The sequence below is a fragment of the Diceros bicornis genome, chromosome 27 (genome assembly GCF_020826845.1).
Source record: "Diceros bicornis minor isolate mBicDic1 chromosome 27, mDicBic1.mat.cur, whole genome shotgun sequence".
Classification (NCBI taxonomy): Eukaryota; Metazoa; Chordata; class Mammalia; order Perissodactyla; family Rhinocerotidae; genus Diceros; species Diceros bicornis.
The window spans coordinates 23,031,388-23,058,638 of NC_080766.1; the positions used below are offsets into that span (position 1 = coordinate 23,031,388).

At 33.7% G+C, this 27,251-nt stretch overlaps 1 protein-coding gene across 1 annotated transcript in view; it reads left to right on the top strand.

Moving 5' to 3' along the window:
* NCAM2 (neural cell adhesion molecule 2) overlaps window positions 1-27,251 on the top strand; it is a 444,936-nt gene that overhangs the window by 314,373 nt on the left and 103,312 nt on the right. The gene's annotated exons all lie outside the window — the stretch shown is intronic.

A 27,251-nucleotide genomic window follows, 5' to 3' on the forward strand; every position in this document is an offset into this window, starting at 1 on the left:
TGTGAAAATGAAAAGTAATTCTCATTCACAGAAGTCTGGATGTCATTGAACTCTTTACTCTTTAGAATTGTCTTTGTGTAATAGAAGAGTTGGTTTTTGCTTTCATATAATTTAGAATCTAATAAATAGAAATAAGTACAAGCACAACAAAATACAGCATTTTGGCAGATGCCGCTCCCATGCAAATCGGTGCCCTTTCATTAGAATGTATTCAAGGTACTTAGAAATCAATTAAACTTGATCATGTGTGTCACTACACTCCATGGATTTTCATAGTTGTTATTTTTCATAACAATCCGTATAAAATTACAAGTAGTATAGACAAAAGTGAAACAGAAAGGAAAAAAGAGAATTAATGATATGATGGAATTGGCATTTTCACATGTGTAAAGACTTTAAGATTAACCTTATAGATTGCTTTTCTCTTCTTAATGATAAAGAGCAACTTCCTTTAATCCTCTTTCATTAATTTAAATCAATGTCTGCAAAAGTCAGTGATTTCTAAAATATAAGTACCTTTGACTTACCAATATAGGTAGCACAAAAATTTGAAATCAGTTTATCCAAAATACACTCTCTATCCTTCCAACTCATCATGTCATTTTTAACAATATGGTAAATCCATAAATTGACAAATCGGGCGTCTCCCCATCCATTTACTATTTATCTTTTGAAAGAATGTATTCCCATATATATCAGCCTTCTTTGCCCCATTTCTTCTTCATGATGACGTTTTTAAGAGAGTATATCTCTTTTGGTAATACTTAAACTATTTTGATATACTTACTTTATGTGTGCAAGTAGAAAATCAAGTTTTTAAAATGTGAATGACATTTATAGTCTTCTGGCAACCCAGAGAAATGATATAGAGTTAGCTTTAATATTTTCTTAACAGAAAATCATAGATATTACTATGGCACAGTTGCCAAATCTGAAAGAAGTTAATATTTCCATCAAATTGTTTAAAATTATCAAAAAAGCAATTAGATATATAAAACTGGAAGTAATTTTTTTCGTGTCAATTTAGCACATTTCTTTAGACGAGATTACTTGAGTAGTGATTTTCGTGTCTATAAGCCCTTATTGATTGGACTTTCATTTTCCTAACTCGTGCTTTTATTATTTTCCTCTCTACTGTAAAATTCCTAAAAGTTCTCTTCTCAAAGATAGCTTTTACTCTTCATTTAATAGATGTTTCCTTATGTGTATACCAAGAATGAGAGATCCATTTTGTTCAGTTATTTTATCAATAAAGTTATCAAATAACCAAAAGGCTATGAGATTTTATTCTATACTCTATGCCCCAGGTTACTGGAAACCACGTACAGAAATTTCTTCTATAGTAGTTGTGAAAATAATCAACTAGTTTTTGTTTGCTGAGGATTATCTCTATTAAAGTAGATATCTTTTAATTTTTTATTTGATTTATTTGTTACAAAACAATTATAGAAACCCAAATATGCTTTTGTTTTTCCAAATACAAGTTTTATCCAGTGAATAAAGAAATTAAGAAATTATTCATTTTCTATCATGACATTTCTCCAAAGTTATTTTAACATCTCCATCTTATCTTCTGGATTCCTAACCTTCCTAGTTTCTTCAACAGCTGAAATTCAGAAATTGAATAGTGGAGCTGATCTTTGAAGTAAGACAAATCTAGTTTTGAATCTCAGCTCTGCCATTTATGACCCTTCAGCTTTGGGAATATAATTTGAACTCTTTTCAGTATGCGTTTCTTCATCTTTAAAATGTGGAGAATACTTATTTCCCTTATTGGTGTAAGAAAGATAAGGAGTACATTGTAAAATGTATATCAAAGTCTTTAGCATGTTGTAAATATTCAATAAACTTAGTTTTTACCTTCATCATATTACATAATTTTTGGAACATAGTTTATCTTGTTTCTCTTATTCTGAGTAAACTCTGATTGTTAATAGACTCCATAAAGTCTGATCCCTAAGGTTCGATTAAACACTATCACAGAGTATATTGAGACCATATCTCTCTTGTCATGGAAGGTGACATGAGATTGTTTTTGCAAGAAAAATCGCTTGGAGAGCCTATTAAATGCAGATTCTAGAATCCTACTCCATAAGGTTGGTGTATTATGTTTAGTATGTCTAGCACAGGATCCAGGAAAGCATATTTAATAAACTCATCAGTTGGCATCATAGGATGGTCTTCAGGCCATACTTTGGAAAGCAGGTCTCTAAAAATCAAATGAAAGTTAACATCTAATCTTTTCAACAGAAAAATGCTCTTAACAGATTACTTGGCACCTGATAGGGGCTTGGGAAATACAGAACAAAACAAAACAAAACTTCCCATCATGCATACATTGTCAAAATTTTGATGAAATTCCTAAATGTGTAGGTTACAGATAATGAAATATCATCAATGTCATATGGTTCAAACTAATAATTTCATCCAAAAATATGACAATATATTTAGCAAATATGCTCATTATTGTGGATTTTAGAAGGGGGTCTCAATTGATAGTATGCCTTTTCCTTGCCTAAATTCTCAATCACCAGGTAAGACAAAAGAAATAAATGGGGATAAAATATCACGTGGCTTAAATCGACAGGTGAGTGAATGTCCTTATACTGAACTAAATAATTAGATGGACTTACCCAACATAGTTCCAAGTAGCATTAGACCTTGTAATCCTCCCCTGTGGGAGAAGGGACATCACTACTGAGGTTACAGCATCATCACTGAGAGCAATGGAGAATGTATGGTCTGTACAGGAAGGTCCTTTCTGAAAATAAAAAAGAGAGTGGGTAGGAAAAGCTTATCCAATATGCTGTTCCTATAGTTACCAATCAGACATCTTCATAGTTCTCATAGGGAGGAGTAAGCGAATTCAAAAGTCCAGGAGTGGTATGTTAAAAGAGCTCCCTCCCAGTTGAATAAATATTAAAGTCCATGAGAAGTATTCACTGCCCAACAAACATTATGCTAATAACATCTTAATAAGCACTGTATATACATTGTCACAGTTTTTCTTCTGCTATTCTCACTGCATAATAAATGACCTCAAAACATCATGGCATAAAACATCCATTTTCTTTTGTTCCTGATTTTGTGGATCAGGAATTTGGGCAGGAAGCTGTGAGGGTATCATAAGGAATATCTAATGTGTTGTACTTAGATGTTTTCTGTAGCTGTAGTCACAAGAAAACTCAACTTTGCTGAAAAGTCAAGATGGCTCACTTAAGTGGCTAGCAGTCAGTCGACGCTGGCTTTGGGCGGTGAGCTTGGTTGGAGCTGTAGATTGGAACCCCTACATGGAGTCTCTCCAGCACGGCTGTTTCAGGGTAGTCTGTCCTCTTATATGGCAGCTGGCTTCCTCCGAAGTGAACATCCCAAGAGAAACATGGCAGGTAGACACTAGCTGGTCTTTCTGAACTAGTCTTGGAAGCCATGCATTGTTGCTTCCTCCTCATTCTAAATTGTCACACTCAAATTCTAAGGCCAGCCCAAATTCCAGGTGAGAGGAATTAGATTCTCCCTCTTGATGGGGAAGGATTCAAGATCACATTGAAGAAGAGTAAGTGGGATGAACGATATTTTTAAGGCCAAATTCTTTGAAAGTACATCTGCAACAATTTTTCTCCAAAATATCTTCATGAGCTAGGTCCAATCACTTTTCCATGCTTGTGTGAAACTAAGGCACAGAGAAACTCAGCGGTTTTCCCAAGGTCACACACAGAGTAAGTGATCTTGCCAGGATTTGAACTCTGATCTCTCATTCTTCATAGCACTTGCCCATAGAAGCACTTCTGGATTCCTTGAAAGTTTATGACCGGCCTTCTCATATGAATCTGAATGTTATTTCCATTCAACTAAATAGAATTTAAAAGTTAGATAAAATCTTTATTTTCTTTCTGAAACTTATTTATAATCTGATACTTTTTATTTTACTTAAATATATGATGGACATCAAACACTAAAATTATTTCATGATTTTTATTAAAGTACATATATGTATTTAAAAAAAAATGTCTTATAATGGGTTCTACCAAAAATGTTTGAAAGCCAACAACCCAGAATCTTATACTATTTATTTATAGTATACTATTATACTATTATTATTCTTATACTAGTATTATACTAGTACAATACTAGTATAATACTAGTATTATACTACTAATTATTATACTACTAATAATAGTAGTATAATAATACTACTATTATTATACTAGTATAATCTTATACTATTATTAATAGTATACTATTATACTATGCATTTATTTTTATAAAATAAATGATTCAATTAAGATAATAAGTTAATATTTTCAGTCCATCTTCAATGAATATGGGTTAAAGCTTTAATGATAGTAACTTACTGACTACTATGTGCTCCTAATTGTTATTTTATTGTTAGGCACAATTTTATGCTACAGTCTAGACCAACTTCAATTAGAGATACAATCCTATTAATTTCATGCAGATGCTATTGAGGTCTCTTCCTTTTATGTGAAATTTCCCATATTTTACTGTTTCTGATGGTAATAATTTCTCCTTTGCTTTGTGGAAGATATTGAACTAATGAACTATGCATATTAATATACCATGAAATATCCCTGCATAACATAGTACCCTTCAGAAACAACAACAATAAATATGGTGTTTAAAAAAAGAGCTCTTTTAAACTCATGACTATTTTATCAATAATATACTTCAAAGCATCTTACCTACATTTAAAATAATATATGCAATTATAAAAACTTCAGAAAATTTCAAAAATATGTGTAATATGTAAGAAAGAGAGAATATCCACTTGCTTGAGAAATATTTTCCTAATATCCATTGTTATTTTATAATATTTTGTTATTTTATTTTTAAAGAAATTTCACAGTTTTCATTCACTAACGTTTAATTACTCATTTATTGAAAGTTTCTGGCAATTTATTGTAGTGAAAACTTGAGTAATATTGATGATTTTCCATTAAAATATCTATTTACTGGGGTTATGTAAAAATTCACTAAATTGATGGCTTAATTTTGGCACATTATTTTGGAGTCATCTTAAGATGCATTTGTTTATAAAAATTAGAAATCCCTGGCCTCTTCAGTTAATAGAAGCTATATACTTAATTATAGTAATATTTAAGTGTATACAATAAAGTTAAGACAGAACCAAAGCTATTATTGCAGAATATGAACTAGCCATGAATTAAAAGTTGTAAATTGTTTTGCAAAGTACATATTAAGCAGTCTATTTTTTTTACATTAAAAACCTGTCTTTTTAAAATAAAACTGTGATTGTTTCAGAGAGTTTATCTGAGGATTATGTGAGATTGTGTGTCTAAAGTGTTTTGACATGGGCCCTGACATTGACTCTTATCATATATTTTTGAACCAAAGTTTATTTATATCATCCCTTATTATCATTCTAATTGATCAATAAATATTAGTATATGTAAGATCATAGGTATTGATGAATTATGATGAGAAGTCATGCAAAGTATCACACAAGTCAAAGTTTGATCCTAACTTTGTTATTTTTGGTGTGTCATCCACCATGTTACTTCTCATATCTGCTATCAGTTTCTGTATGTCTAAATCAGAGTTTACCTGGGAAAATGTTCTGAAGATGAAGTGAGGGTACATATAGCAATATCCCAGATACAAACTGAATAACTTAAAAGTGCTACTTTCTCTTGTCCTTAGAAGTATCTAGTCTTTTAGATATTTTATAAAGGAGAAAATGATTGTGTTAACTCTGTGTCAGCCACTGCCACTACAAAAGGAACCAGATAAAAATGTGTATGAATATGATCATATGTATTCCATGAATAATATAATCCACAAGAACAATAGAATATTGTTATAGTTGTTATAGATTGTGTTCCTTTGACATAGCTATATATAGAAGTTTCCTATAAAATAATCTCTAGCAATATTAATCAATGAATCAGATATAAACTTGTCTTACCACACTAAATTCCACATCTTGTAACTACATATCACATTCCTCTTGGAAATTGACAATGTTGGGAATTTGTATTTGGGTCTCATCTTTCTTTTTTTTTCCCTCCCTGAGCTAACAACATCTGTTGCCAATCCTCCTCTCTCTTTCTTTTATTTTCCCTCTCCAAAGCCCCAGTACATAGTTGTATATAGTCTAGTTGTAAGTCCTTCTGGTTCTTCTATGTGAGCCACCATCACAGCATGGCTACAGTGGTGTGGTTCTGCACCTGGGAACAGAACCCGGGCTGCTGAAGCAGAGCACGCTGAACTTGAACCACTAGGCAATCAGGACTGGCCCTTGGGTCTCATCTTAATCACTGTTTGTGTCAGTCTCCATCCGGTAGGGAAGTGGAGAGGAGGGCTCTGGCTTTCTATCCTGGATGAGGATAGGTTCTCAGGTTACTCTTCAGTGATAAAGGCTGGTCTTTCTTTCTGTGAGACACATAATCAGACCAGAAATATCATAGAGTTCTTACTTCATCATCATCATCTTCTTTGCTATCTCCCAGATCTATCTTCCCTGCTACCCCCTTAATTTCTCCTCTCTAGGAAGTGAGTCAATTTGGCCTCCTTTTGGGCCCTTTTATACCGCCCATATTATACAACAATAAATATGGGTTCAGAATAGTCTCTTCCACATTCTAAGAAGTGCCCAAACAGGTCATTAAGTAGGAAGAAAAAGAACATGGTGCACTGTACAAAACAAGATAGCTAAGAATGCCTTATTTCTCATAAATTTTTCAAAACATGATTTCACATTCATGAGATAACACTGGTTTCTTTTAAACATTTTTTTAAAGGAGTAAAGGGAAGTAGAAAGATCTACAGGGAATACTTTTTACCTCTAGAATTCTTATAAAATGGTAAACAGAACAGTAAGCAGTCTCATTTATATGAATAGAATGTTTTATAAAATAAAGTCCTTATAATATTATCTGGTGGATGACATCTCACAGGTGTCATTTATCTACTCTTAAGATAAAGAATCTATAATTATTTTATTCCTTTTATACTTGTCCTACATAGTAAATTATTGGCCTACCTCTACTAGAAATTAATCCTACTCTACATTGAATGAGAAGTATTTGAAATATATGGCAATAAATTATAACTATCTTAAAGTAGAATTTCTCAAACTTCAATCATTTGACCACCAACTTCTCTTTCCTATGTTCATGTGCTGTCTGGACTGTTATGCACTTAATTTTTTCCTTTAAATTGGATTAGTTTTTGATTTAATTTAATCCTAACCAAAAATATCAGTGAAATCAAAAGTATGATTATACACCAGTTACAGTTTTAAATACACATTAAATATAAAATTATAAAATAAAAATTGTTTTTCAAAGTAATACCTAAACTCAACAAGTGCACCTTCACTGTACACAAACGATACTTTTAAAACACTGCTTTTGTGGGCCAGCCCAGTGGCGCAGCAGTTAAGTGCGCACGCTCCGCTTCGGCTGCCTGGGGTTTGCAGGTTCTGATCCAAGCTTGCACCGACGCACTGCTTGTCAAGCCATGCTGTGGCAGTGCCCCATATAAAGTAGAGGAAGATGGACACAGACATTAGCCCAGGGCCAATCTTCTTCAGCAAAAAAGAGGAGAATTGGCATTGGATATTAGCGCAGGGCCAGTCTTCCTCACCACCCCCCCCCAAAAAAAACATTGCTTTTGTGTTAAACATATTTCGAATTTACGTGATGAAAATTAGCTATGAAATTTTGAGGAGTGGAGCACATTTAAAGATATTTCAGTTGGAACAGAACCCATTCTCCATCCTCCTATTTATGGGGCCAAGCACTTCTCCAGTGAATAAATATGTTTCATTATTAATTAATGAGAAAAGAGTTCACAAATCATAGGAACAGAAAGCCATTTAATTTCAATCCTTAATGCCAAATGATTTCTTCAAAATGATGCAGGTAAACTCAATCAATAAAATAGAGTGTTTAACTTCAAAACAATTTCTTCCTATTTTTGCTGAAGTAAAATATGAAATGCTGATCTTGATCTGAGTTTAGATCAACTCAAAACTTTGTGTTTAAAATAAAAGACTTTTTGTTCTTTTACATTCCTTTAAAAAAATGTGTCTTTCTGTGTCAAAGAAAACAATCTTACTGATTCAACATTAACTTTAACCCTTTAAGTCCATTTTACCTTCTGTTCCTTCAAATAAATAGACGTAATTATACTGAAATTTAAGATTTTTCAAAAAACTTTAATACAAAATATGAATAGTCTTAGTTTTACACTTACATAGTCATAGTTGTACCAAAGTGTTTCTTTTTATTTTAATTGTGTAGAAAGGGTAAACATTTTTCTCCATGAATTTAGGCACTATGATATGGACGATACTTATGTAAAATGTTCTTGCAGAGTAAAATACCAAGTAAAAAGGGACTTCTAGCAATAAAGACAGATAGTTCTTTGATACAACTACCTGAACAAAATATGATGTTTTAAATTTTGTAACAATTTAAATATCTCAGCATACAAATATTTATTATTACACTACTGTACTCATTATATTTTTGTTTTATGCTCTAGGATATTATTCTTTATTGTGTAAGTATGGTTCTGGACCTAAGGAAACTTCATATTTTAAAAATGATTTATGTAAACCACTTTTAATGGAAGGCAGAAGATAATGGAGTGAATTTTTCACTTCACGTGAAGATCTCCACTGAAAATTCTTAGATCTTTTTAATATATAAACTGCGAAGATTACGTGAACCTTTTTTGTGTTTCCTTTTCTTTTATTTTAGAGAAAATAGGAGCTCTTGGAAGATAAATTTTATAAAGTGTAAGCAGTAAAATAACATTTAAAGTGAAAGAAATTTATGTGACTAATGTTTCCTTTATCATTTGCCCAAGTTCCTTTAACAAGTATCAAAAATTTTATTGAGGGCTGTCATGTTTGCATGTACTATTTTGTGCACAAAGAATACAGCAGTGAATGAAAAAGAATTTCCTGCTTCATGGTGCATACAATTTAGGAGGGGAGATGGAATCAAAGCATATTTAAAATAAGCAATCTTTTTTTATGAATATGCAATTTTCTTATTCAAAATATCAATTTTCAATATGTAAGTGGACTTTCTTAGGCTATACACATAGCTTTGGCATATTTTTCTGTGCTATCACAAACCCAGTTCAGCCTGTTCTTCTGACAGACCTCTGCACTGGTGCATGTTGGAAAGGAAGTCTACTCTCATCAGAATATCTCCTGTCTGTTTGCTCCAGGCTGATGAAAATTACTTAGACTCTGATTTTAAAAAAATACTTAAAAAAATATGTAATGATGTAATTGGCAGCACATTTACATGATAGGGGACAATTAAAGATTTCTAACTTCCTTTCCCACTTTAAATAGAAATTACAAAATGATGCCCACAAATCTACAGTTATTGATTTAAAAAAGAAACTGTAGAGTTTGAAATATCTGCACTTTATTATAAAAGCTCCAGTGAAATGAAATGAAAAACTAAAATATGACGGCATGTTTATAACATTGCTTTTAAGAATGAGGGACAGTATATAAGTATTTTTTTTATATCTTTGTAAGTAGTTATACTTCTGGGCAAATTTTTTACAGCTGTATTTTTATTACTTTTGTGAGGAATTTTATTTGTACCTCTCTACCAAACCCTGAAGTTGTGTTCTGGGATGTAATTATGGGCAATTTTTTGTGCCTGCTTCTAAAACCGATAAAACAACAACAACAACAAAAAAAAAAACCAGGAACAGAGGTCAAAGACAGAACTATAATATAAAAAAACAAATAAAATAAAGTGTTTTAGTAAATAATTGAAGGAATAGTAATGATATGTTTGTTCAAATATTTTAAAGACAGTCGTATGTGCAGTTGAACTAGACATATTGCTTACTGTGGATGATAGTATGAGAAAAAAGTGGAAGTTACAAAAATGCATAGACTTTCCAAGAATCAAGGATTATAGATAATGGAATGTGATAAATTCCAAATGAGAGAATGTCCAGTCTCTTGAATTTCTCTAGCATAATTAGCAAGATCATCAGTGTCTTAAAGAAAATAATTTCATTTGATGCGATGTTATATTAGAGGATCTTGAATAATCTTTGTTACTTTGATATTCTGCCTAGGCTATGAAATTAAATCTTTGAGTTAATATTTGGGGGTGGGGAAGGGGTGAAACTGAACCAAAGTTGTACATCAGAATCACATAAGGAGCTGTATACACATATACCTGACTGAGACTTACTCCCTGGAAGATGACTGAGCCTCACTCCCAAAGTTCTGACTGAGCCTTGCTCCTAGATATTCTTATCCAGTGAATCTTTGATAGGGATTAAAGAACTATATTTTGAAAATCCCCAGAAATAGTTCTTGTGTGTATGCCTTCTAGAAATTCTCAATCTTTGAAAATACTATGTTTCTTCCATTACAAACCCACCCACACACATATACACCAACACACATAACACACACAACATATTTTTTAGAAAACTTGGGGGGCTGGCCCAGTAGCATAGCCATTAAGTTCCTGCACTCCACTTCAGCGGCCCAGGGTTCACAGGTTCGGATTCCAGTTGCGGACCGACACATCACTTGTCAAGCCATCCTGTGGTGGCGTTCCATATAAAGTAGAGGAAGATGGGCACGAATGTCAGCCCAGGGCCAGTCTTCCTCAGCAAAAAGAGGAGGATTGGCATTGGATGTTAGCTCAGGGCTAATCTTCCTCACAAAAGAAAAAAAAAAAGAGAGAAAATTTGGTATGATCCTGATATCCAATATAGCTATACATAGAGTAAGATACATAAAAGGAATTCATTTGTATAACCCATGGATTCCTAATCATGTTAACTTGGGTAGTCCCAGTTCATATAAATTAGAGCTTAGTGAATTAATATTGTAGCATTGATTCTTTGTTTCAATTCCTGGATTTACCATTTACCTGCTATGTAATATCAGGTAAATTGATATATTTTTCAGACCTACAGTTCCATCATTTATAAAATTAGTCCCCTTCAAACTTTAACATTTTCTTATTCTATAAATCTCTCTGCTGACTCAGTAGATAATCATATATTTAAGACACAGTTTTTATTCTGATGCTAAGCCCTTTTAAATTCAGATATTTACTATTTTTCAGTTCATGATTTTCTAATAACTTAGTATAGTGAGGCAGTGTGTTTGCAATTTCCTTCTTTTATATAGCTTTTCCATATAACCCAATTATAAGAAAAGCTAAGATTGCTTTGGTAATATCTTCACATTGGAAAAAAAAAATGTCCATTTCTGATTGTAGAGAAGAATGCTCAAGAACATATTCCTGGCACCTGTAGATTTTAATGCCTGTATTTTTTTTCTTTCCAGAGATAATGGGCTTTTTTGAAGGATTTTGATTTTGAATGACATTTTTAAGGTCTACCTAATGCATTTTTTCATACTAGTATTCTGAGAGCCATATTATAGGTCCGTGCTGGGCAATAGGCAAAGTGGATGCTTCTGTTCCCCGTCTGATGGAGGTGGGGGAATATAATTGGCCATGTTGGAAGTCTTCCTAGATGCTTCTGAGCTTGCTGAGAGGTAGGCTTTCAATCATTTACAACTTTCTGAAATTTCTTTTCCAGCCCACAGCTCGAATAACAATTATCAAAGAAGTCTAGTCATAAGTTCGTGTACATTTAAAAACTAAAAATTTTGAGAAAATTCTAGGAAATATTTAAAAAATAAGAACATCATTGTTCCTTTGAAAAACATCATTTACTAATGAACACTTATTTTTAAATACCTCATGAGAATTTTCACTTGAAAGAAACTGTCATCAGGTTTGTAAGATGATATGATAGTAGTTCACAATTTTGCCATAATTGTTTTGGGGGGAAAAGTTATTTACATACTGAAAGTGATTTTTGTATGGCTTTGTAGCAGAAAATATTTTTTTTTCTTGTGTATACTGTATCCTACATGCAGACTTCAGTTGGTATTTATTTCTTCTTATGAAGTAATCTGCTGCTACCTCTGAGGAAAATGTAAAATGATATAACTATAAAGAAATACGGAGCTATCAGTGATTATTAATAGACAATAAATTTCCTGGTATATGTAATTTTGAATTATTTATGTGATATTTAGTGGATAATATTAACTAAATTAAGAAACAAGATGAAATAAATATGAATGAATTTCTATACAAATAGACACAGTATATCTATGAATATATCTCTATAAACATTCTAATAACTTGCAGAAAAATAATACATTTGATGGATTCCATTTTAAAGCTTAAACATGGAACAAAAGCAAGTACATAAAAGAATATTAGTTATACAATGATTAATAGGTAAAACTGAATATGTTTTAATGAAAATTACCTTAGCACAGTTATTGTAATGACTTCGTGACTCGTGGATTAACAGATAATAAATTTAAATAAAATATATTAAACAAAGATCTTCAATAATAACTCTGATCAGCCGTCTACTGAGTAGTTGTGTTTATTGAGGAAAATAAAAAAAACCCTTAGATGAGAATCTTCCTTGGCTATGATGTTGTATTGTCATGACCTGTATCTTGGAGCAGCATCATTGCTGTTGTTTTGTAATCCGCAAAAGTTCTTGTCCATCTTTCTAAGTCTTTCATTCTTGGATGCCAGATTATTTTTGGATGCATATTTAATAGCACATCTACTTAGAAGAAAAATGTATTAATACTCTATCAAATATATAGAAAAATATATAATTCTAATATTTGTGGATCCTGCCATCTTTCCCCTGGCCCAAACCAACCATCTTGCTCATTTCTTTTAATCTCTAGCTTAAATTTCATTGTCTTTTACTATAATTACTTTCAAGCTTTCTTTGCTTCATGAAATCTTTCTGGCAAAACACCAGTCATGGTTTAATAAACCGCCACACCCATTCTACACATGCGGTAGGACGCTGAATTTAGCTGGAGAATAACTACGATCATTCCGAATGGTCTCTCTTGAAAATTGTGATCCAGAGCCTCATGCGTGCTCTTTGTGTTGTGTTGCACTCTTCCCACACTTTCCTGGCCCATTTGCTTGCCCTGTTTTAGATAACTACCTCATATATTTCCTCTGTCCTCAAATTTACAAACCTCCTCTATCTCCCAAAATATTAGCTGATGATCTCTTTTCTCTGTTACTAAGAAAATAAAAACAATCTAAAGAAAACTTTAACAAATTCCTCCTACTACATCTACACTCATTTGTAGCTGAACCTATATGTTACCATGATTGAAATATCTGAGTTTTTATGTGGCTACTTATTCCCATCCTCTCTAACATATCATGGACATCAGTCCAATCATTCATCTCTCTATTCTCAACATTTCTTTTTACTCAGTAACTTATTTATCATTCCCATCAACCTTAAAAAATATTCTATTATTTCTCCTATGGTATAAATTATAATATAAATATATATATATACTATAATTCATATATAACATGTATTTTGTGTATATATGTTTTATGTATATAAAATATATACATACACACATATGCTTCATATATGTGTATATATTTATGTGTTTGCCTATAGACAAATGATAGATAGGTAGGTAGATAGATAGATAGATAGATAGGCAGATAGACAGATGATAGATAAATAGATGGATAGATAGATAGATGATAGATAGATAGGCAGATAGATAGGTAGCCACCACATTTAGCTTCCAAATCTCATCTGATCTCTATTCTCTCTTCATAGCAAAATTCCTTGAAAATGTTGTTTAAACTTGCTCTCTCTAATTTTCCTCCTCTGATTATCTCTTGAATATACTCAAAGCAGGCTTTGACCCATCACTCCGCTGAAATTGTCTTGCCAGTTTACCGGTAAACTTCCCTTCCTTAAACTTAAATTAGCAGTCCTCAGTTTTTTTTTTCTGCCTAGCAGCAGCAGCGCTGATCCAATTTAATAATAGCCTCTGCTTGAAGCATGTTCTGTACTGGTTTTTCTCTTACCATGCTTCTCACTCGTTTCAATCTCCTTTGATCAGTCTTTGTCTTCTAATGAACCTCTAAATGATCATGGGCCCTAGTTTGGATCCACACTTCAATTCCCTTCTCTAACTGCACTTATTTCCTTGGTGATATCATCTAGTCTAGTGGCTTTAATTGATTCCAACTGGATTCAGTAAACTCCAAATTTCAAACATGGACCTCTCCACTGAACCCTAGTCTCCTATATCCAGTGGTCTACCAGACAGCTCCATTTGGGTGTTAAATGAATATCTGAAAGTGAAAATATTCAATCTAATTTTGTACATTATCTCCACTTTTGCATGTCCTTCAGTCATCCCAGTCTCATTAAATGGTGACTCCTTCCTTCCAGTTATATAGGCTAAAATTTTTGGAGTTATCTTTGACTCTTGTCTATTATTATACCCACCTGCAATTTTAGCAAATCCTAATAGCTCTGTTTTTAATATATTAAAAATTTGATCATTTCTCAACACTCAACTGTTACTGCTCTGGTCCAAGCCATCATAATTACTTGCCTAGTTTATTGCAATAACTTTTTTTTTTTTTTTTTTTTTTTTTTTTTTTTTTGTGAGGAGATCAGCCCTGAGCTAACATCCGCCAATCCTCCTCTTTTTTTTTTTGCCGAGGAAGATGGCCCTGGGCTAACATCCGTGCCCATCCTCCTCCACTTTATATGGGACGCCGCCACAGCATGGCTTACCAAGCAGTACTTCGGTGCGCGCCCGGGATCCGAACCAGCGAACCCCGGGCCGCCGCAGCAGAGCGCGCGCACTTAACCGCCTGCGCCACCGGGCCGGCCCCTGCAATAACTTTTTAAGTGGTCTCGATGCATCCACCTTTGTGCGCCACCCCCATTATTCTCATTCAATAGCTAGATTGGTCTAATTGAAATAACCCAAATAATATCACTCTTTGTTCAGAAGCTTTCGATAGCTTCTTATATCATTTGGAAGTCACTTCTATTACCTACATGGCTCTACATGATAGGCCACTCTTCCAATACCTATTATCTCCTCTTTTTCCTCATATCGTACTATTAAGATCAATTAATTTTTGTCAAATAAGATTTCCCATTTCCTCCATCAATCTTTTGGCATTGCAAGCTTTTCAATAGTGTGTGTACTTGATCCATCTAGAACACTATCAGAAATCTTTGATATACTGATTGCAGTTTTCAATTACTTTTGAGTTTTTTGAGAAAGTCTTTGACTGCCAAACTGAAGTCTGTATGATAGACTATTAATTTTTTTGTGTGTGTGAGGAAGAGTGGCTCTGAGCTAACATCCATTGCCAATCCTCCTCTTTTTGCTGAGGAAGCTTAGCTCTGAGCTAACATCTGTGCCCTTCTTCCTCTATTTTGTACATGGGTTGCCGCCACAGCATGGCTTGATGAGTGGTGCATTAGTCTGTGCCCGGGATTCAAACCCGCACCACCAGAGTGGAGCGCACAAACTTAACCACTATGCCACTGGGCCTGCCCTGATAGACTGTTGATTTTTGACAGGTGTTAACTCTGAGTATGTTTAGGTTAATTGTTGAATTATTCTTTAGGTAAACTAAGGATAAACTGCAGACCACTTTCCTTCAATTACAAAGTTCAAAGCCAGTTAAGAGCTTAAACTATGTACAAAACACTAGAGATGATTTACTGTGTGGATATTTGCATTCAGTTCTGAAGTTCACTGGAAACTATCCAAGTCCATAGAAAGAACCACTGGAATACTGAGGAATGCTACTTTAGTAGTGTGGCCAAATTAGTTCTAAACTAAAGATTACTCTCAACTCCCCTAACAAAATTTAAAAGCCTCAGAAGAATAAAATGGTTTTCAAGTAATTTGACAGTGTCTCAGAGAAGAGACCAAACATATTTAAAGCAATAAAAAAATACAGGACTCAAAATGTGTAATTCACAAAGTCTGGCATCAATAAAAAATGATGAGGTATATGAGGTCCATGAAAATATAACCCATAATAAGGCAAAACAAATCAATGGATAGAAACAGATCCACTAATGACATAGATGATAGTATTAGTAGATAGGAACATTAACATATCTATTTTATTTACATACACTGTGTATGTACTACAAGATAGAAAAAAGGATGAGCATAATAAGGAGAGATGTGGAAGATATAAAACAGACTAATCAAAATTCTAGAGATTAAAAGAATGTCTGAAGTAAAAAACATTTTGGATGGTATTAGCAGCAGATTAGATACTGCAGAAGAAGAGATCAATGAAATCAAAAACAGAACAATATAACTTATCCAAATGAAACATAGATAGGAAAGAGTCTAATATATTCTTTGAGCAGTCCTGTATCTTTTTCATGCTCTGAGTAAGTGTTGACCAAGGAAGACTCAGAACAGGACCTTTATTTGTCCTGTTAGAGAGAGCAAAGAAAGAATCTTCCCCAAATACTTTGTATTTCTTCATGTTGTATTTTTTCCCTTATAGAACATCTTGCAGGGATTTATGTGAAGACATACTAAAGAAAAAGAATAATGACTATAGTTAAAATTTATTTAATATATACTATATGTCAGGCATTTTTAAGCATGTCATATAACATTATTGTACTACTTCCAGCTGGGTATTGTGTTCCTTGCTTTTAAAAAAAATCTTTAATTTGTCTATAATTTGAATTAGATTGACATATTGCTTAGACATTGGTTACTCTCTAACATCACTGATTGTAATAATATTTATCATGTACCCTTATCATTTGTCAAATACATTTATAATGTATTTAGCACTGTGCCTGGGTAAACTTATGCAATTCTGACCAGATGTGGGGAAAAGCAACAAACGTTATATGCTGTGTATGTCAACTTGTACTGTGATAACTCTGCCAAATAAACACATCAAAATCTCAGTGGCTTTCAATACAAAAATTTATGAGTTTGTAAGTAGGCTGCAACAGCATGCTTTAGACTTGAATTTGGGTTCTGATCTGTTCTATCTGTTCTAATAACTTGGATGTGCTGTTTAAACAATTCCATGGTAAAATGTAAGATGTAATTTTAAAACAAAGATGAGAATAGTATTGTGAAACCCCATGTATCTATCGCTGATCTTCAATACTTATAAATATTATGCCATTCCAATTCTAATATTTTTAATATTGCATTTCATCGGTTTTCCAATAGGCTATTTTTGTGTTAGATGGCAAAATATTTTTAATTTTGAATTAAAAAAACATTGAACCAAACATATGGCTTTTTCAAAGCCTCAAAACAATACAGTCAGCACTTAGTGATTACTCACATTACTTCCAGAGCTGTATGGTTTAATAACATGATATCAATGTTCACAAGGTAAATTCAATTCTGTGGCATAAATCATCGTAATACATCTGACCATCTTATAATAAATGTTGGATAAGAAGGACTTCAGAGTATAAGGTGCTTCATTCTTTCAAATCTTTTTTCTGTGTTCTCATTGTTGTGAGACTAAATTTTACCTCAAGATAGAAATATTTTTAGATTTGAGTATCTTCTTGGCTTCTTTATCTCTTATTGACTTTTTAATAAGAAGTTGTTCTTACTTTCCTTATTTTCCATTATTGAAGGATATACAGGAAAATTGGGAATCCAAAAACAATAGTGATGATCCTATTTTTCCTAGTTTCTTAACCTTGGAGAAAACAATGAAGTTTTACAAGGATTGATGGCTTGAATCAGTGGGATTTTCCATGTCCTGGCTATCTACTCTAGCCCAAACTTCTGGCTTGAATTCACATGTTCTGAATTTGCTGAAGATCCCTGCTACCAAATATTTTGTTTGGGGCCAGCCCAGTGGCATAGCGGTTAAGTTCGCGCATTCCGCTTCAGTGGCCCTGGGTTCACTGGTTCGGATCCTGGGCGCGTACCTACTCATAGCTCATCAAGCCATGCTGAGGCAGCATCCCACACAGAGGAACTAGAACGACCTACAGCTAGGATATACAACTATGTACTGGGCTTTGGGGAGAAAAAAGAAAAAAAAAGAGGAAGATTGGGAACAGATGTTAGCTCAGGGCCAATCTTCCTCAGAAAAAAAAATATTTTGTTTTATTATCTTCAGGGTTGATTAAAATTGTACACACACTCACACAACAAAAAAATATCTTATCAGAGTAGCTGACAGTTATGCCAAAATTATGGTCAACCATACTATAAGCATATTCGCCTTATTCTAATTTACTTTCTTAGAGTTCCAATCACAATGAATAAGCATAATAAGTAATAGTGATATCATAGACATGGAGTCAGGTTACTTTATATGGCTTTGACTAATATAAATTTTGGGGATGTGATGCATAATCATTAGAATCCTACAAATTTAAAACGACTGAATGGTAACACAGAGCTCACGTCCATGTAAAGCCGACAACACGGGTCTTTGATACCAAAGTTATGGCACTTGAGCAAGGACAGTCATTCTGAGGAAAAACAGGGTCAAGGATACATCCAATCCATTCACAAATGTCATGGCAATTACAGACAAATTCAATATCTAGGGTTTATTAGTAGTATTTTGGATGAAGTAAAGTATAAATTTCATTATTCCGTGATTTAATCATTTATATGTGAATTTTTGTTTATCAGCAGTAATTTTGCTTTTCTATAGTAATTCTTTGTCCTAATTTTAATTTTGTCCTTTACTGAAATCTTACCTATTTTTCATGGGCAAAATAGTATAAATAATTGACATGTGGTTCATGGGATCGTGAGACACGTCTAGCAGCAATAATGCACTGTTGATTAAGAAGAGGACAGGAGAGTTATTATTTCCCTTTGAGACAGAATATGTCTAGAATGCCTTTGGACATCACAATGAAATGGATGTTGTGCAAACTCATATATTTATCACTTAGATCTGGATATCAGGTGTGTTGTGCCAATTTGTTTATCTTAGTACTTAACAGGTACTAAGCTCTTTGTAAATATTCACTAATCTAATCTGCCCAGGAAAACTATGAAGTCTGTATTCATACCTATTACACAGAGAGAGAAACTGAGGTAGAGCTAAGGTAAGCAGTTAACTCCAGGTAACAAAGTTATAGGTGGCACAGCCAGGATGTAAACTTATCTAGTCTGGTTCTGCTGTCTATGGTCTTAACTACTAAGTTATGCTAAAGTAGGGAGTACACCCAGGCAGTAATATAAAATATTTAGGTGACATTCCACATGATCCACAAAACCAGGATCATGACACCTGTCATATGGAACCCATGTAGTCAATATTTTAAAAAAATATAAATCTCTGAAAGGTTTATTATACTTTTGATTTTATTATTATAACATTTTAATTTTAAATAGTTTCAAAGTAGTGAATATATAATATGGAATAGAATGCATGCAGATTATCAAAATATGTGTAATTATAGTAAAATATGAATATGTATAATTATACATATATATATACACACAACAATCTACTAATGATAGATAACATTTCCCATCCAGAGATCTGTTACAGAAAGCTGGAAATATTCTTTTCCTCCTTTCTTTCATCACCACCTCCCATCCAACCATTCACTAAACACTGGTGCTTCCTCTTTAATATATTTCTGGAATCCATTCACTTCCTTCTACTACCACTAGCTTTTCCCAGCAATCATAAATGCAGTATGTTTCCAGTGGGTCTCCCTTCCCCCTCTTAAATTCATACCCAAATAACAAATGCATTCATCCTACTCCTTGACCTGAAGCCTTTCATTTCCTTTTCCAGTTGCTCATAGAACACCCAAATCCCTTCCCTTGGCTTTAAGTTTTAGCAATTTTATTTACATATATTTCATATAGCATGTGATTCACCTATTAAGGTATACAACTAAATGCCTTTTAATATATTCACAGAGTTGTGCAGTCATCAACACTATCAATTTTGGAACATTTTCATCACCCCAAAAAGAAATCCTGCCCCTCTTGGCATGACTCCCAATCTCTTCACCACCACCTTCCATCCACCTGCCAGCCCTAGACAACTACTAATGTATTTTCTATATCTATATATGTGTCTATTCTGGAAATTTCATATAAATGGAATCATTCAATACGTGGCCTTTGTTACTAGATTTTTTCACTTAGCATAATGTTTTTAGGGTTCATTCTTGTTGTAGCCTGTATAAGTACTTCATTTCTTTTTATTGCCAAATAATATTCCATTGTATGGATATACCACGTTTTGTTTATCCATGCATCAATAGATGGACATTTGTGTTGCTTTCGCTTTTTGGCTTTATGAATAATGCTGCTATGGACATTCATCTACAGGTTTTTGTGTGGACACATATCTTTAATTCTCTTGGGAATGTAATTCCTGAGTAATATAATAAACTCTATGTTTAACGTTTTGAGTAACTGTCAGACTTTTTATCCAAAGCATCTGCGCCATTTTACGTTCCCACCAGCAATGCATGAGGGTTCCAATTTCTCCACATCCTTGCCAACACTTGTTATTATCTGTCTTTTTGGTTATAGCTATCCCAGAGGGTGTGAAGTGGTATTGTGGTTTTGATTTGCATTTTCACAATGGCTAATGATGTTGAGCATCTTTTCATGTTCTTTTTTTTTTTTTTTAATTTTTTGTTTATTGCAGTAAGATTGGTTTATAGCATTGTATAAATTTCAGGTGTACATCATTATACTTCTATTTCTGCATAGATTACATCATGTTCACCACCCAAATACTAATTACAACACATCACCACACACATGTGCCTGAATTATCCCTTTTGCCCTCCTCCCTCCCCCCTTCCCCTCTGGTAACCACCAATCCAATCTCTGTCTCTATGTGTTTGTTTATTTTTGTTATTATCTACTACTTAATGAAGGAAATCGTACGGTATTTGACCTTCTCCCTCTGACTTATTTCACTTTGCATAATACCCTCAGTGTCCATCCATGTTGTCACAAATGGCTGGATTTCATCGTTTCTTATGGCTGAGTAGTATTCCATTGTGTATATACCACATCTTCTTTACCCATTCGTCCCTTGATGGGCACTTAGGTTGCTTGCAAGTCTTGGCTATTGTGAATAATGCTGCAGTGAACACAAGGGTGCATGTATCTTTACGAATTGGTGTTTTCAGGTTCTTTGGATAAATACCCAGCAGTGAAATAGCTGGATCATATGGTAGTTCTATCCTTGATTTTTTGAGGAATCTTCATACTGTTTTCCATAGTGGCTGCACCAGTTTGCACTCCCACCAGCAGTGTGTGAGAGTTCCCTTCTCTCCACATCCTTTCCAACATATGCTGTTTCCTGTCTTGTTAATTATAGCCATTCTGACGGGCATGAGGTGATATCTCATTGTAGTTTTGATTTGCATTTCCCTGATAGTTAATGATTTTGAACATCTTTTCATGTGTCTGTTGGCCATCTGTATATCTTCTTTGGAGAAATGTCTGTTCAGGTCTTTTGCCCATTTTTTAATTGGGTTGGTAGTTTTTTTGTTGTTGACATGCATGAGTTCTTTATATATTTTGGAGATTAAGCCTTTATCAGATGTATGGTTTGCAAATATCTTCTCCCAATTGTTAGGTTGTCTTTTCGTTTTGTTGATGGTTTTCTTTGCTGTGCAGAAGCTTTTTAGTTTGATGTAGTTCCATTTGTTTATTTTTTCTACTGTTTCTCTTGCCCAGTCAGACATGGTGCCTGAAAATATGTTGCTAAGACCGATGTCGAAGAGCGTACTGCCTATGTTTTCTTCTAGAAGTTTCATAGTTTCAGATCTTACATTCAAGTCTTTAATCCATTTGGAGTTAATTTTTGTGTATAGTGTAAAGTAAGGGTCTACTTTCCTTTTTTTGCATATGGCCATCCAGTTTTCCCAACACCATTTGTTGAAGAGACTTTCTTTTCTCCATTGTATGTTCTTGACTCCTTTGTCAAAGATTAGCTGTCCATAGATGTGTGGGTTTATTTCTGGGCATTCGATTCTATTCCATTGATCTGTGTGTCTGTTTTTTTGCCAGTACCATGCTGTTTTGGTTACTATAGCTTTGTAGTGTATTTTGAAATCAAAGAGTGTGATTCTGTTGGTCTTCCCTTGACTTTTGAGACTCTTTGTGGCAGTGTCTTGTCTGTCTCTCCAGCTTTTCATCTCTCATCCTTCTTCACCTTATATTGGATATGCCAACTCCAGTGAGCTTCAGTTAACTCTGAACATGCCATTTTCCCCACTAGTCCAGTCCCAAGTAGTTCCCATTTCCTTCTTAACTTTTCCTCCTTCTTGCTTGGTCAGGGCAGACTCCATGGCTGTGTGATGTGCACAATTGCATAGAGCCTAATACTCAGAAGGGCCCTGTGTTTGGTTTAACATGATGCTGTGGTTGTCTTGACTTTCATAATAACTTTTGAAGATGAGGCCCCACATTTCGTTTTGCAGTGGGCCCTGCAAATTATGTAGCCAGTCTGGTGCCTTGCTTATCATTATTTCTTATCCTTCTAGTCTCAGTTTAGACAGAAATACCTACAAGAAATTGTTCCTCACCTCTGTAGACTGTATTAGATGTTCTATCTGAATTTCATCTATACTAGCCTGTATTATGATTTGTCCTTTTTCCCTCTAAGACTTTTGACCTATGAGACTAAGAGCTTTGTCTTTCTTATCCATATTCCTGTCCTCGGAACCCAGCATAGTGCCCGTCACTAGCTGTGGTACAATATGAAGTTTGACCACATAGTTATGGCTCAGGTGGTGATCCATATAACAAAGTAATTCAGAACATGAACTCCAGGGCCGGGCAGTGTGGATTTCCAGCTGCTATCAGTTATAAGCTGTGTGTGACCTGAGCAAGTTATCTAATGTTTCTGCACCTCAATTTACTCATCTTTAAAATGGGGATAATATTAGTCCCAATCGCATAGCAGTTTTATGGAGATTATACTAATAAATGTAAAACATTTAGAATAGTGTCTACCTACCATCTATTATTTATGTTAGCTTTTATCATTGTTATATTCAATTCCAATTTCTAGAATAAATTATTGACTATACAGGCAAAGCGTAAAAAAGGGCATTAGAACCTAGTGAAGAAACTATGTAAGTTAAGAAGTTTTATTGCACATATTACTCTTTATTACACCAATTTACACTGCAAGGGGGAAGGGTAATTGTACAAAAGTTCAGTTCATGAAATCAAAATAGGAAGAAAATTAGGAAGCTGGAATCAAGCCCAGAGGAAATAGAAATTAATGCTAAGAGCAAATATATGAATCTTATAAGGAGGGAAGAGAATATTTCTGTTTAAAATTCTTTGCGAAAATTTACAATCAACAAATCCACTTAACACGATGTTAACACAGTATTGAGAAGTTTGGGAAAATTAACGCTAATAACCTTTGGAGAGCATCTGTTTTCTTGTTTACATATTTAGAGGTTATGCCTTGATGCTACCTCTAAGTATTTGAAGATGAGTTTAATTTACATTCAATACGGATATAATGTCGTTACAAATAAGGGAAACAGAATGTATAATGGGGGGGTGCAATTTTTTTATGTGTCTGCATTTGCCTTGGGTTCTGCATGCATTCTCTCTTTAGCTGCCCAACATCGAGAGATCCCACGTGCCCTCTCTTCTATGTACCTGTTGGCTTCTCTCAGTTCTTTCGTATGCCTTCTGGGGGTGTATGCCTGGAATTTTCTCTACAACACTGTGCCTTCTTCATCACTTTTAGATCTCAAATTATTCTTCAGTTTATCAGGAAACATACCTCTGACTCCACCCCACTCCTCCACTGACCTACCTCCAACCTGAAACTATGATGTTCCTACCGTACTTTTCAGTTTATTTGTGTTATATTTAAAATGTAACATCTATCTTCTCTGTGAAACTTTAATTTGACTAAGGGTAGATATTATTCTGCTTTGCTCAGCATGTATCCCCAGTGCTTGGAAGCTTATTGTAGAAGAATTGCACGAAAAACAATTGTTGAATAACTAAGTGAGATGATTCACGATTCTCTCAAAATGCCAAAGGAGTCAATAACTTCAAAAAGGTTTAAAGATATCCATATAAAGAAGAAGAAAGATAAAGAATACTGACCACCTCAGATGTGGATTGGATACTACAATTGGGCTCTAACTTTGGTAATAATGTCTAGTCAGATAAGGTCACCATGATACGTTATATAATTTTAGATGTCCAACAATTAAAATTGACAACAAAATATTTATGTTGGAACTAAACTCAAGAAGGTAGTTACCACATAGATATTTGATTAAGGGATTATTGCAAGGACAGTAAACTGTAAATAATCATTTTATAAAAATATCAAAATACTATTCAAATAAGCAGTTCTTAAACTGACCTTCTGAAAAGGCAAAGAATATAACATCAAATCAAATTTCAGAGAGTGCCTTTCTGTAAAGGATAGGAATAATAATGTACAGTCAGGCACTTTACTTTCTCATCATCTTACTTAATGCAGTGATAGAACCTGAAAATACTAGATGGACAGCTAATATGTCCATTAACCTGTCTCAATCAAATATCAGATGTCTTAAATGAATCTTCAGTAGGTGGTGAATCACAGCCAAGATATAAATGAATTTTCTTTCAGAAATGTGTAATGTGTTTTTGTAGCACAGAGAGAGATGTCCTTTGGAATGTTAGATATGAGAAGGAATTACTTTGGTCTTCTAGTGTAAGTATTTGAGACAAACGCATAGTGTGCATTATTACAGAGCCAATGCCAAGTCTGAAAATGACTTATAATTTCCCAGGGAATCACACACCTTCCCAAAGAAATTCTGTTCTTCCAGAATTTCTGTTAATAATTTCAGATACATTGCAAGTAACTGTTAAATACCCACATTTTCACTAATAGCATGCTAATTTTATATACACCAATGGTTTTTTACAAGTCAAAAACCATATCATTTACAATAGATATTAACAAGAGGAACTGTTTAGTTTTTGAGGGAGGTAAATTTACCCTTCAATATTGCAAAAGAACAGTATTTTTTCTGAATGGAAAAATGAATAATTTGCATCATTAATTAGAGTATTTTGTTACATTCTAATAAAGATATTAAATGCAAGTTTTTAACCCATAGTAAATAATAGCTGAAGGATTATATTTCCTTTACTCAACTACATGTAAATTTCCACTATAATTTAATTTGCTTTGTAATACTATTAGAATATAATGGTCCCATCCTAAGTACTAGTTCAGGTGACTTTCACATGAAGTACTGTGAAAATGTTGTCACATTTGTTCAACTATAATATCACCCTACAGGACAAATTCTGAAGTTCCAAGAAGACCAGAAAAGACAATATGTCCTAAGAAAAGCATGCGATTCAAAGAATTAGTAATTATAAATAATTTACATAAGTATACACACTATATATATTAATTATGTATATAATTAATATAGTTAATATAATTAATATATGACTATATTAATAATATAATTAATATATGACTATAACATAGTCATAGTCAACCAGGAACTGTTTTAATGTAAATTGATATTTGGCCAAAATTTAAAGTAATTTAAATTCCATTTAAATATGGAAGAGATAAAGGGAGAAAGATGTGAGACAGGTCTGTGAAGGGTACTTACAGAAAGCACAAGATATGCATGAGAGTACAAGTAATTCAAATTAATTGGAATCTAAATTAAGGGTATCCAAATTGCCAAGTGTGCTTAGACAGAGAGGTGATGCCGTATGGAAATGGATACTATATGGAAATCCATAAACGTCAGGCTGAGGGACTGAGGTTTTCTCTGGGAGGCGATACAGTTTTATTTATGATTATGGAGCACAGGGGATGTGAAACCTTCATAAAGTTGTTATGAGAATTAAAAGTTTGCTTTTTAAAAAAGCTTATTCTTAGCTACACAAGAAATAATTTCTGCAGCTGGAATGATGTTTTGCTAGAGAAACATAGGAAATAACATAATGTTGATGGCTTTTGCAGAGTCAGGGAGTCTTTTTTGGTCACATTCAGCCTGACTGTGATTGTTCCTTCTGAAATCCAGAGACTCCTGTCAATATCCTTCCAACTCAGCAGCACAACCAAAACTGTGTATAGGAGAGATGGAGAGCAGATAGATCTACAGCAACACGGTTGCTGGAAATTGAAAATGATAACGTAGAGCAAGATGCTAAACTGAGATTTCTCATCATTTAGAATATAAATAGATAAATAAAGACTCAGAAACTAATCCAAGACCGAGGACAGGTATAGCAAGGGCATGAAAAGAATTAGTATCATTCATGGAAAGATACTACAAGATCTACATGAGATACATATTAAAGGGACGTGCCTTGCCAGTGAGATATCTGGTTCTGAAGCTCCAGGGGAAGAGGGATCCTGGCTGGAGAAAGTGACTAAAGATCAACAGTGTAGATATGGGTAGGGATGAGAGTGCCTAAGCGGAGTACACTGACTGAAAAGAGACTTGAATCCAGCAGAGAATTCAGGGGCCTCTAGGGAGAGAGAAGACTGCAGGCAAGACCAAAGAGTAGTCAGAGAGGGGAAACTGAGAAAAATCAAAGAGTATGGGTGTCTGGAAAGCCAAAGGAAGTCAGTGCGTATGGAAGGAAGGATAGTTCAATAAGATCCAATGATGAATGGAGGTGCAGTGAGGTAAGGACCAAAGAGTACGCTAGTAGTTATTGAAACGTAGTTAGTTACCTGTATAGCAAATGGGCCATTTTCCTTTTGGGTTTACTTATTCTGATTTTAACTTCTGTGAATTCTTGCATTTTTTTTTTTCTTTTCTCTCAATTAAGTGAATGGGTTTGGCAGCTGAACATCTTAAAAATTGGCAGAAGAGAATGCCCTTCTGCTTGAAAACCTCATCTTACTATTTTTTTTTTTTAGCAATACTTGGGAAATGGGGAACATATGTTTGGCCTAGAAATCCTGATCTAGGTTGCATAATACATCCCTAGCACATTTTTGTTTCTTTGTTTTTGAAGACCATTTTTAGTAGTAAATAAAATATGAGTGACTGATATGATTATATAGTAATAATGTCTATATAAAATTAAAAAGCAAAAAAGTAATTATATTTTGCCCCAATCAGCTTCATGTTTGAAAAAGAGGTTTAAAATAGTCTTATGATATTAATAAAGGAAAATAATTAAGCACTAAGTTTTAATAATATAAAGTGCACACGTATTGACATATATTTGAGTTTTAGTCATGTAGAAAATTAAACAACCATTACATTGTTACATAATAAAGTACATATTTCAAAATAAATGTATGGCATACAATATTTTTTTGAAGCACTAAAATCTCAGATATTGAAAAGAATCAATT